The sequence below is a fragment of the Coregonus lavaretus genome (assembly GCF_964263955.1).
Source record: "Coregonus lavaretus genome assembly, chromosome: 1".
Taxonomy (NCBI): Eukaryota; Metazoa; Chordata; class Actinopteri; order Salmoniformes; family Salmonidae; genus Coregonus; species Coregonus lavaretus.
The window spans coordinates 12,507,424-12,519,534 of record NC_139988.1 but is presented as its reverse complement, the minus strand read 5'-3'; the positions used below and the strand labels follow the sequence as shown (position 1 = coordinate 12,519,534).

The window sequence follows — 12,111 nt, the reverse complement described above, 5'->3', positions numbered from 1 at the left end:
AACCATAAAAAGGTAGGCTATCTCTCCCTCAGTTGCCTATGCACATCAACAACAACAAGATCAACAACTAATGCTAGCCAGAGCGAGTGTAACCGGTGTGAAATGGCTAGCTAGTTAGCGGTGCACGCTAGTAGCATTTCAATCGGTGACGTCACTCGCTCTGAGACCTTGAAGTAGTTGTTTCCCTTGCTCTGCAAGGGCTGCGGCTTTTGTGGAGCGACAGGTAATGGTGCTTCAAGGATGACTGTTGTCGATGTGTGCAGAGGGTCCCTGGTTCAAACCCAGGTAGGGGAGAGGAGAGGGACGGAAGCAACACTGTTACATTGATGCTGTTGACCCGGATCACTGGTTGCTACGGAAAAAGGAGGAGGTCAAAAGGGCGGTGAGTGTAACCGGTGTGAAATGGCTAGCTAGTTAGCGGTGCGTGCTAGTAACATTTCAATCGGTGACGTCACTCGCTCAGAGACCTTGAAGTAGTTGTTTCCCTTACTCTGCAAGGGCCGTGGCTTTTGTGGAGTGACGGGTAACGGTGCTTTGATGGTGACTGTTGTCGATGTGTGCAGAGGGTCCCTGGTTCGAGCCCAGGTAGGGGCGAGGAGAGGGACGGAAGCAACACTGTTACACGAGATGAGCTCAAATCTAACGAGGGAACATTAGATGAACCTGCTTGTCCTTCTGCAGCTTGCCTGCCAATGCATGCTTGTCCCAACCCATGTTTTGACAACTGAATGGGAACTTGCCTGCCTGCCCGCCCGCCCAATTGATCGATGCCAAATACATTTGATTGACAACTAAGAGATATGCTTACTGTAGATAACAGTCGTTCAAGTTCAGCATAGCTAGCTAGCTAGCTAGCAAAGCGATTCACATTTCTTGCTAGCTAACCAAATGACACCTGCAGCATCTCTAGCTGTAGCTAACAAAAAATGATAAGAGGGGAAAAAGTCGGTCACTCACCCACTCCTCCAATGACATGACATCCTCCCAGCAGCTAGCTAGCTAATGTTAGGCTCCTTGTTTTTAGCTTGCTAAATACATAGCTAGTTACATAAATGGATACGCTAGCCCAGGGGTGTCAAACTCAATCAGTGCATTGAAATAACACAACAAATTTGCGGGCCAGACAGCCTATTTGTTTGCACAAAAAGATAAATCTACCACGACCCAAAATCCCATTGTTTTATTAGAAAAAAGATGGTCCTTTATAATATCCACTTATGTACATAGGATGCTGTATATAGCATTTTAACATATTAAAACAAAATAGATAAATAATATTTGTCCCACCTTTGCTGCTATGCATAATATGCTGCGACCCTAATCAAAAAGTATTTAATAACACCAAATAACAAAAAATTAGCTATAGGTTGTTGTAACATTTCAAATTTTTTTAAATTTTTTTTATTTCACCTTTATTTAACCAGGTAAGCCAGTTGAGAACAAGTTCTCATTTACAACTGTGACCTGGCCAAGATAAAGCAAAGCAGTGCGATAAAAACAACAACACAAAGTTACATATGGGGTAAAACAAAACATAAAGTCAAAAATACAACAGAAGTTATATATATATATATATATATATATATATATACATATACAGTGTGTGCAAATGTAGCAAGTTATGGAGGTAAGGCAATAAATAGGCTATTGTGCAAAATAATTACAATTAGTATTAACACTGGAATGATAGATGTGCAAGAGATTATGTGCAAATAACTGGGGTGCAAATTTGCAAAATAAATAACAATATAGGGATGAGGTAGTTGGGTGGGCTAATTTCAGATGGGCTGTGTACAGGTGCAGTGATCGGTAAGGTGCTCTGACAACTGATGCTTAAAGTTAGCTTCAGAGATTTTTGCAATTCGTTCCAGTCATTGGCAGCAGAGAAGGAATGGTGGCCAAAGGAGGTGTTGGCTTTGGGGATGACCAGTGAGATATACCTGCTGGAGCGCATACTACGGATGGGTGTTGCTATGGTGACCAATGAGCTAAGATAAGGTGGGGATTTGCCTAGCAGTGATTTATAGATGGCCTGGAGCCAGTGGGTTTGGCGACGAATATGTAGTGAGGACCAGCCAACAAGAGCGTACAGGTCACAGTGGTGGGTAGTATATGGGGCTTTGGTGACAAAACGGATGGCACTGTGATAGACTACATCCAATTTGCTGAGTAGAGTGTTGGAGGCTATTTTGTAAATGACATCGCCGAAGTCAAGGATCGGTAGGATAGTCAGTTTTACGAGGGCATGTTTGGCAGCATGAGTGAAGGAGGCTTTGTTGCGAAATAGGAAGCCGATTCTAGATTTTACTTTGGATTGGAGATTCTTAATTTGATTTTGGAAGGAGAGTTTACAGTCTAACCAGACACCTAGGTATTTGTAGTTGTCCACATACTCTAGGTCAGACCCGTCGAGAGTAGTGATTCTAGTCGGGTGGGCGGGTGCCAGCAGCGTTCGATTGAAGAGCATGCATTTAGTTTTACTAGTGTTTAAGAGCAGTTGGAGGCAACTGAAGGAGTGTTGTATGGCATTGAAGCTCGTTTGGAGGTTTGTTAACACAGTGTCCAATGAAGAGCCAGATGTATACAAAATGGTGTCGTCTGCGTAGAGGTGGATCTGAGAGTCACCAGCAGCAAGAGCGACATCATTGATATACACAGAGAAAAGAGTCGGCCCAAGAATTGAACCCTGTGGCACCCCCATAGAGACTGCCATAGGTCCAGACAACAGGCCCTCCGATTTGACACATTGAACTCTATCTGAGAAGTATTTGGTGAACCAGGCGAGGCAGTCATTTGAGAAACCAAGGCTATTTAGTCTGCCAATAAGAATGCGGTGGTTGACAGAGTCGAAAGCCTTGGCCAGGTCGATGAAGACGGCTGCACAGTATTGTCTATTATCGATCACGGTTATAATATCGTTTAGGACCTTGAGCGTGGCTGAGGTGCACCCATGACCAGCTCGGAAACCGGATTGCATAGCGGAGAAGGTACGGTGGGATTTGAAATGGTCGGTGATCTGTTTGTTAACTTGGCTTTCAAAAACTTTCGAAAGGCAGGGCAGGATGGATATAGGTCTGTAACAGTTTGGATCTAGAGTGTCTCCCACATTGAAGAGGGGGATGACCGTGGCAGCTTTCCAATCTCTGGGGATCTCAGACGTTACGAAAGAGAGGTTGAACAGGCTAGTAATAGTGGTTGCGACAATTTCGGCGGATAGTTTTAGAAAGAAAGGGTCCAGATTGTCTAGCCCAGATGATTTGTAGGGGTCCAGATGTTGCAGCTCTTTCAGAACATCAGCTGTCTGAATTTGTGTGAAGGAGAAGCGGCGGGGGGGGGGGGGGCTTGTGGGGCATGGGCAAGTTGCAGCAGACGGTGCAGAGCTGGTGGCCGGGGTAGTTGTATCCAGGTGGAAAGCATGGCCAGCCGTAGCAAAATGCTTGTTGAAATTCTCGATTATTGTAGATTTATCGGTGGTGATAGTGTTTCCTAGCCTCAGTGCAGTGGGCAGCTGGGAGGAATTGCTCTTATTCTCCATGGACTTTACAGTGTCCCAAAACTTTTTGGAGTTAGTGCTACAGGATGCAAATTTCAGTTTGAAAAAGTTAGCCTTTGCTTTCCTAACTGCTTGTGTATATTGGTTCCTGACTTCCCTGAAAAGTTGCATATCGCGGGGGCTATTTGATGCTAATGCAGTACGCCACAGGATGTTTTGGTGCTGGTCAAGGGCAGTCAAGTCTGAGGAGAACCAGGGGCTATATCTGTTCTTAGTTCTGTATTTTTTGAATGGGGCATGTTTATTTAAGATTGAGAGGAAATTACGTTTAAAGAACAAACAACCAGGCATCCTCTACTGACGGAATGAGATCTATATCCATCCAGGATACCTGGGCCAGGTCAATTAGGAAGGCCTGCTCACTAAAGTGTTTTAGGGAGCGTTTGACAGTGATGAGGGACACGTTACGGATGCAGGCAATAAGGCAGTGATCGCTGAGATCCTGGTTGAAGACAGCAGATGTGTATTTAGAGGGTAAGTTAGTCAGGATGATATCTATGAGGGTACCCATGTTTACGGATTTAGGGTTGTACCTGGTAGGTTCGTTGATCATTTGTGTGAGATTGAGGGCATCTAGTTTGGATTGTAGGATGGCCAGGGTGTTAAGCATATCCCAATTTAGGTCACCAAGCAGTACGAACTCTGTGGATAAATGGGGGGCAATGTCACGCGACGTGTATACGGTAGCAAAGTCAAAAGCAGGACACAGAGCGGCTGGCAACGTTATTTACTGAACACAGTAAAATCAACGTACACAACAACAAACCTCCAAAACAGGGAGGAAAGCACAAAGACCCGTACATACACGAACTGCCGGAATGACAACAAAACAATAACACACAAAATACCAAATGAGAGACATGGGTAATTATAGGGAATTCAATCAAACATAATGGGGAACAGGTGTAAACAATAAAGACTAAACAAGACAAACACCGAAACATCGATCGGCAGCAGCTAGTACTCCGGGGACGACGAACGCCGAAACCTGCCCGAGCAAGGAGGAGGAGCAGCCTCGGCTGAATCCGTGACTGTACCCCCTCAGCCGCGCGCCGACCCCGGCCTCGGGGACGGCCAGGAGGACGCAGAGCAGGGCGAGTCGGATGACTCCGGTGGAAATCCCTCAACAGGGAGGGATCTAGGATGTCCCTCCTAGGGACCCAGCACCGTTCCTCCGGACCTTACCCCTCCCACTCCACGAGATACTGCAGACCCCCCATCCGACGCCTCGAATCCACGATGGAACGGACTGAGTACGCCGGAGCCCCCTCGATGTCTAGTGGGGGCGGAGGAGCCTCTCGTATCTCATTCTCCTGGAGTGGACCAGCTACCACCGGCCTTAGGAGAGACACATGGAACGAGGGGTTAATGTGGTAATTAATGGGCAGTTGTAACCTATAACATACCTCGTTCAATCTCCTCAGGACTTTAAATGGCCCCACAAACCGCCGACCCAGCTTCCGGCAGGGCAGGCGAAGGGGCAGGTTTCGGGTCGAGAGCCAGACCCGATCTCCCGGTGCATAAACCTGACCCTCACTGCGGTGGCGATCGGCGCTCACCTATTGCCGTCTGATAGCCCGCTGCAGATGGAATGCGCAGTGTTCCATGTTTCCTCCGAGCGCCGAAACCACTCATCCACCGCAGGAGCCTCGATCTGGCTCTGATGCCAGGGTGCCAGGACCGGCTGATAACCCAACACACACTGAAAAGGCGTAAGGTTAGTGGAGGAGTGGCGGAGTGAGTTTTGGGCTATCTCTGCCCAGGGGATATACCCCGACCACTCCTCCTGCCGGTCCTGGCAATAGGACCTCAGAAACCTACCCACATCCTGGTTTACTCTCTCCACCTGCCCATTACTCTCAGGGTGAAAACCCGAGGTAAGGCTAATCGAGACCCCCAAACGTTCCATAAACGCCCTCCAGACTCTAGAGGTGAACTGGGGACCCCGATCAGACACTATATCCTCAGGCACCCCGTAGTGCCGGAAGACGTGAGTAAACAGGGCGTCGGCCGTTTGTAGGGCTGTAGGAAGACCTGGCATAGGAATGAGACGGCAGGCCTTAGAAAACCGATCCACAACGACCAAGATCGTGGTATTCCCTTGGGAGGGGGGAAGGTCCGTGACAAAATCCACCGATAGGTGAGACCACGGCCATTGTGGAATGGGTAGAGGTTGTAACTTCCCTCTGGGCAGGTGTCTAGGCGCCTTACACTGGGCGTACACCGAGCAGGAAGAAATGTAAACCCTCACGTCCCTAGCTAAGGTGGGCCACCAGTACTTCCCGCTAAGGCAGTGCACCGTCCGACCAATACCAGGATGACCAGAGGAGGGTGAAGTGTGAGCCCAATATATCAGTCGATCACGGACCTCGAGCGGCACGTACATCCGCCCCTCTGGACACTCTGGGGGAGTAGGGTCGGCACGTAATGCCCGCTCGATTTCCGCATCGACCTCCCACACCACCGGTGCCACTAGACAAGACTCCGGAAGTATGGGAGTGGGCTCAATGGACCTCTCCTCTGTGTCATATCATCGGGGCAGGGCGTCTGCCTTAGCGTTCTGTGACCCTGGTATATAAGTGAGCTTAAATACAAACCGGGCAAGAAACATGGCCCACCTAGCCTGACGAGGGTTCAGTCTCCTCGCTGCCCGGATGTACTCCAGGTTACGATGGTCAGTCAGAATGAGAAAAGGGTGTTTAGCCCCCTCAAGCCAATGCCTCCACACCTTCAGGGATTGAACCACCGCTAGCAGCTCCCTGTCCCCCACGTCATAATTGCGTTCCGCCGGACTGAGCTTCTTGGAATAGAAAGCACAGGGGCTGAGTTTTGGAGGCTCAACTTGGAACGCCAAAGAGGGATCCGGATGTGCCAGCACCGGAACCGAGGTGAACAGGTCCTTCAGATGTCTAAACGCCCTGTCCGCCTCAGCCGACCACTGCAAACGCACCGGGCCCCCCTTTAGCAGGGAGGTGATGGGAGCTGCTACCTGTCCAAAGCCCCGGATAAACCTCCGGTAGTAATTGACAAAATCCAAAAACCGCTGCACCTCCTTCACCGTAGTGGGAGTCTGCCAATTACGCACGGCTGAAACGCGGTCAATCTCCATCTCCACCCCTGACGCAGACAACCGATGTCCCAGGAAGGAGATGGACTCCTGGAAAAACAGACATTTCTCCGCCTTCACATACAGGTCATGCTCCAACAGTCTACCCAGCACCCGACGCACCAGGGACACATGCTCGGCTCGTGTAGCGGAGTATATTAGAATGTCATCAATATACACCACTACACCCTGTCCATGCAAATCCCGGAAAATCTCGTCCACAAATGATTAGAAGACTGAAGGAGCATTCATTAAACCGTATGGCATGACGAGGTACTCATAGGGACCCGAGGTGGGACTGAATGCTGTCTTCCACTCATCTCCTTCCCTAATGCGCACCAGGTTGTAAGCGCTCCTGAGATCCAATTTTGTGAAGAATCGCGCCCCGTGTAATGACTCCGTCATACTAGCAATCAGAGGGAGAGGATAGCTGTATTTGATTGTAATCTGATTGAGACCACGGTAATCAATACACGGGCGTAAACCCCCATCCTTCTTCTTCACAAAAAAGAAACTTGAGGACGCAGGGGAAGTGGACGGCCGTATGTATCCCTGTCTCAGAGATTCGGTGACGTATGTCTCCATAGCTGCCGTCTCCTCCTGAGACAGAGGATACACATGACTACGAGGAAGTGCAGCGCCTACCTGGAGGTCTATCGCACAATCCCCCTGTCGATGAGGTGGTAATTGAGTCGCCTTCTTTTTACAGAAGGCGAGTGACAAATCGGCATACTCAGGAGGAATGTGCATTGTGGGAATTTGGTTCGGACTTTCCACCGTCGTTGCCGCTACGGAAACACCTACACACCGCCCGACACACTGATCAGACCATCCCTTGAGAGCCCTCTGTTGCCATGAAATGTTGGGGTCATGAGATGTTAACCAGGGAAGCCCCAACACCACGGGAAACGCAGGAGAGTCAATCAAATACAACTGTATAATATCCTCATGGCCCTCCTGCGTCTTCATCTTAAGTGGCGCTGTGACCTCCCTAATCAATCCCGGCGATCGATAAAATTCCCAGCTGCGCCTGAATCTGCTAGTGCCTTATGCTGGGAGTGAGATGAAACCTCGGGAAACACAACTTTAATACACATATGTACAACAGAGAGCTCTGGGTGAGTTGGGTGCTTACTCACCTGGAATGACTCATCAGTGCGTTGCCTACTGCCTCGATTCCTAGGAGACCCTCCCCAGCATCGAACCGCAGTGTGTCCTCTGCGGCCACAGTTGGTGCAGGGGACGGCCTCTCTCCTGGTCTCTCTCCTGGTCTCCCTAGCACCAGCACCACCGAGCTCCATAGGGCTCGGCTCGGAAGTGCTGGGGGATGGAATGGACGGCCCCAACTCCGGACGTCTGCGGGTAGCCAACAGGGTATCTAGGCGAATCGACATGTCCACCAGCTGATCGAAACTTATGTTGGTGTCCCTGCAGGCCAACTCCCGACGAACGTCCTCCCTTAGGCTGCACCTGTAGTGGTCGATGAGGGCCCTCTCATTCCATCCCGCATTGGCAGCCAGAGTCCGGAAGTCTAGTGCGAACTCCTGCACGCTCCTCTTCCCCTGTCTGAGGTGGAACAGACGCTCACCCGCCGCCTTCCCCTCTGGGGGATGATCGAACACCGCCCTGAAGCGGCGGGTGAACTCCGCATAGTTGACTGTAGCGGCGTCTATTCCCCCCCACTCGGCGTTGGCCCACTCCAGAGCCTTGCCGGACAGACAGGAGATGAGGGCGGACACGCTCTCGTATCCCGAGGGCGCCGGGTGGATGGTTGCCAGGTAGAGTTCCACTTGGAGCAGGAAACCCTGACACCCGGCCGCGGTGCCATCATAAGCCCTCGGGAGCGAGAGCCGAATCCCACTGGACTCCAGAGGTGAAGCGATAGGTATAGCTGATGGTGGTGGTATCGTTGGAGGAGGTGTGGGCAAACCTCCTCTTTCCCATCGCCTCAAGGTGTTCATCACCCCTTCCATGACGGTGCCAAGATCCTGGATCATGGCCGCCTGTTGTATAACGCGCTCCTCCAGTGATCCCGTTGGCACCGCCACTCCTGCTGACTCCATGTCGTGGTGTGTTATTCTGTCACGCAACGTGTATGCGGTAGCGAAGTCAAAAGCAGGACACAGAGCGGCTGGCAACGTTATTTACTCAACACAGTAAAATCAACGTACACAACAACAAACCTCCAAAACAGGGAGGAAAGCACAAAGACCCGTACATACACAAACTGCCGGAATGACAACAAAACAATAACACACAAAATACCAAATGAGAGACAGGGGTAATTATAGGGAATACAATCAAACATAATGGGGAACAGGTGTAAACAATAAAGACTAAACAAGACAAACACCGAAACATCGATCGGCAGCAGCTAGTACTCCGGGGACGACGAACGCCGAAACCTGCCCGAGCAAGGAGGAGGAGCAGCCTCGGCTGAATCCGTGACAGGCAATCAATTCACATATGGTGTCCAGGGCACAGCTGGGGGCTGAGGGGGGTCTGTAGCAAGCGGCAACAGTGAGAGACTTATTTCTGGAAAGGTGGATTTTTAGAAGTAGAAGCTCAAACTGTTTAGGCACAGACCTGGATAGTATGATAGAGCTCTGCAGGCTATCTCTACAGTAGATTGCAACTCCACCCCCTTTGGCAGTTCTATCTAGATGGAAAATGTTGCAGTTGGGGATGGACATTTCAGAATTTTTGGTGGCCTTCCTAAGCCAGGATTCAGACACTGCTAGAACATCAGGGTTGGCGGAGTGTGCTAACGCAGTGAATAACTCAAACTTAGGAAGGAGGCTTCTGATGTTAACGTGTAGAAAACCAAGGCTTTTACGGTTACAGAATTCATATCAGTGTTTCCTCTTGAAAATATTTTAGCTGTTGGGGAAAAATTAGCGGGACTGGGGGGGTTTAAGGCCCACCTTTTTGGGGGGGTCCCCCCCCCCCCCCGAAAAAATAATAATAATATGTAAAGTACTGAAAAGCTTGGTTCTGGTGACTTTTTAAATGGAAAATAATCAAATAAACCATCTTAAATATAATTTCCATCCCCAGAAATGAGCTCAATAATGTATTGGTAATATGATTATAGTATACAGGATGCAGTTTAAGGTTGAGTGCTGCAGCTATCTAAAGAGAAAATGAAAAAGTTTGTCTTGAACATTTGACTGAACATGAATTAGAGCCTACTAATTCATGTTTATCACAAAAGGAGGGCGTTGGAAATCTCTTTCCAGGTTCCGACAAAAACCTAATTCTGACATAGTTTACAGCCTTTGTCAGAGCACTTTATTCTTCTGGGCTTTTGGAAAAAGATTTACAACAACCTCCTGTAATTGAGCTCCTTGATGGGGGGGCCGTTGATGGAGAGCAGCATGCAGGCGCTAGATGCTCTCCCTGCAGTCTGTTCCTCAAGTCTGTTTTGACCTGCAATAACAGAGATACTAATAAGAGAAGGGAGAGGGACGAAGAGGATATACTTTCACATTTAAATGTTCTTACTCGTTTCATTGCACAGAAATCCCTCTCACAATTAACGGAAGACACTGGTATAGTCAGTGCGATTGCTGCTAGCTGGCTAAGGCAGGGGTAGACTGCCCCCACTCATCAAACTGCGAGGACAGCTTTGTCATTGCCGTCAGCTGGTCCAACCCCTGAAATACATGAAAAACAAAAATATGTACAACTTTAAAGAAGAGCCAACAGAGTGGTAGCTCAACAGGAAAAAGGGTTGGGCAACACTGACCTAAAATGTTACCTTCAAAAGATTGTCACACTCATGCCATACCTTGAATGCTCCAACTTGCACATTGCTTGTAAGAGGGTCTCTCTTGCAGTACAGCAGCCTCTGGAGCTAGCCTCTGGAGCTAGAATCTCCAGGTGTTGGAACCTCCGGTCTTTGCTGTCCTGGAGGCCAACAAGATATGGCTCTGTGACCTAATTACAGCACAAAACAGAAAATAAGTGATTAATAGCTGTTTGTTTTAGTTTATCCTACACACATGACGTTACATTGGATGTAACATTGAAAACAAATGTTTTTACCTCCTCTCTGAACCGAGCCCAGAACTGCTCCCAGGTCTTGGTCTTCTCCACCTGGCCTCTCCCTCTCCTCTCCCTGTCCTCCTCCTCCTTGATGTTGAATGCGCCCATACCCATTGGGTTATCGAGGTCCTGGTGGAGTTGGCTCAGAAAGAAACACGTAATGCTGTAGACTAGTACAGACTAAATATGCACAAACATTTTTAGCCCTAAGCCTAATTAAAGGAAATTTGACTTACCATGTGGCGTGTTATATGTCAATTTTAAGCCACTTTGGTCCCATCCAGATTGCCGGTGGTGCGCACATGGCCCTACTCCTCTCCACATGGCCTTACTCCTCTCCACATGGCCTTACTCCTCTCCACATGGCCTCACTCCTCTCCACATGGCCTCACTCCTCTCCACATGGCCTTATTCCTCTCCACATGGCCTTACTCCTCTCCACATGGCCTTACTCCTCTCCACATGGCCTCACTCCTCTCCACATGGCCTCACTCCTCTCCACATGGCCTCACTCCTCTCCACATGTTCTCACTCCTCTCCACATGGCATCACTCCTCTCCACATGGCCTTACTCATCTCCACATGGCCTCACTCCTCTTCACATGGCCTTACTCCTCTCCACATGGCATCACTCCTCTCCACATGGCCTCACTCCTCTCCACATGGCCTTACTCCTCTCCACATGGCCTCACTGCTCTCTCCTCCTCCTCTACTTTTATCTACTCTCCTTTCCTCTGTTCCACTCTGCTCTCCTCTCTCCTTTCCTCTGTTCCACTCTGCTCTCCTCTCTCCTTTCCTCTGTTCCTCTCTGCTCTCCTCTCTCCTCTCTCCTTCCATCTCCCCTCCTGGCTCTCTCCTCTCCTCTGCTCCATTCTGTCCCTCATGCATACATACCTCACTCCCGGGATTCTGCCTCTTCTCTGTCTAGTAAAGTAAGCAATACACTTGTTATATAAACAATAGCTTAAGCTTTTAAAGAGTTAACGATAGCTAACGCACTTTTGTACATCGTGCTGTTCCGTACATTTTACCTCATTTTAGCGCCCCCCAAAACGTAATACTTCTAGGTCAACTGAAATATGAATACCATTGTAAAGCACAATTTCTCCCCTTTCCAGCAAAGTCAATAAGACCTTCATGCTGCCCATCTCTGCATGATTGAAGAAAGCAATGGAGCTCCGCCGGGTCTTTATAAAAATGGCGGATGGGGAAGCGAATGCTACTGCGTCATAGTGAAAGGGGTAGATAAGTCGTGTGGGGAACCGGCTTTTTTCACCCGATTTATCCAACTTATCACCTCTAAAATGTAAATAAAACACTATATTTTTCATAATTAAACTGTGGGTGTCACAGTTTTTGAGAGTCATGATGGCTCGCAATGATTACAAAAAAAATTAACAATTGA

The 12,111-nt window shown here is 48.9% G+C and overlaps 1 protein-coding gene across 1 annotated transcript in view; it reads left to right on the top strand.

Annotated features, from left to right (window-relative positions):
- The window catches only part of LOC311136145 (protein sidekick-2-like), a gene marked incomplete at its 3' end in the record, with an annotated part of 226,685 nt that overhangs the window by 159,954 nt on the left and 54,620 nt on the right, over positions 1 to 12,111 (top strand). The gene's annotated exons all lie outside the window — the stretch shown is intronic.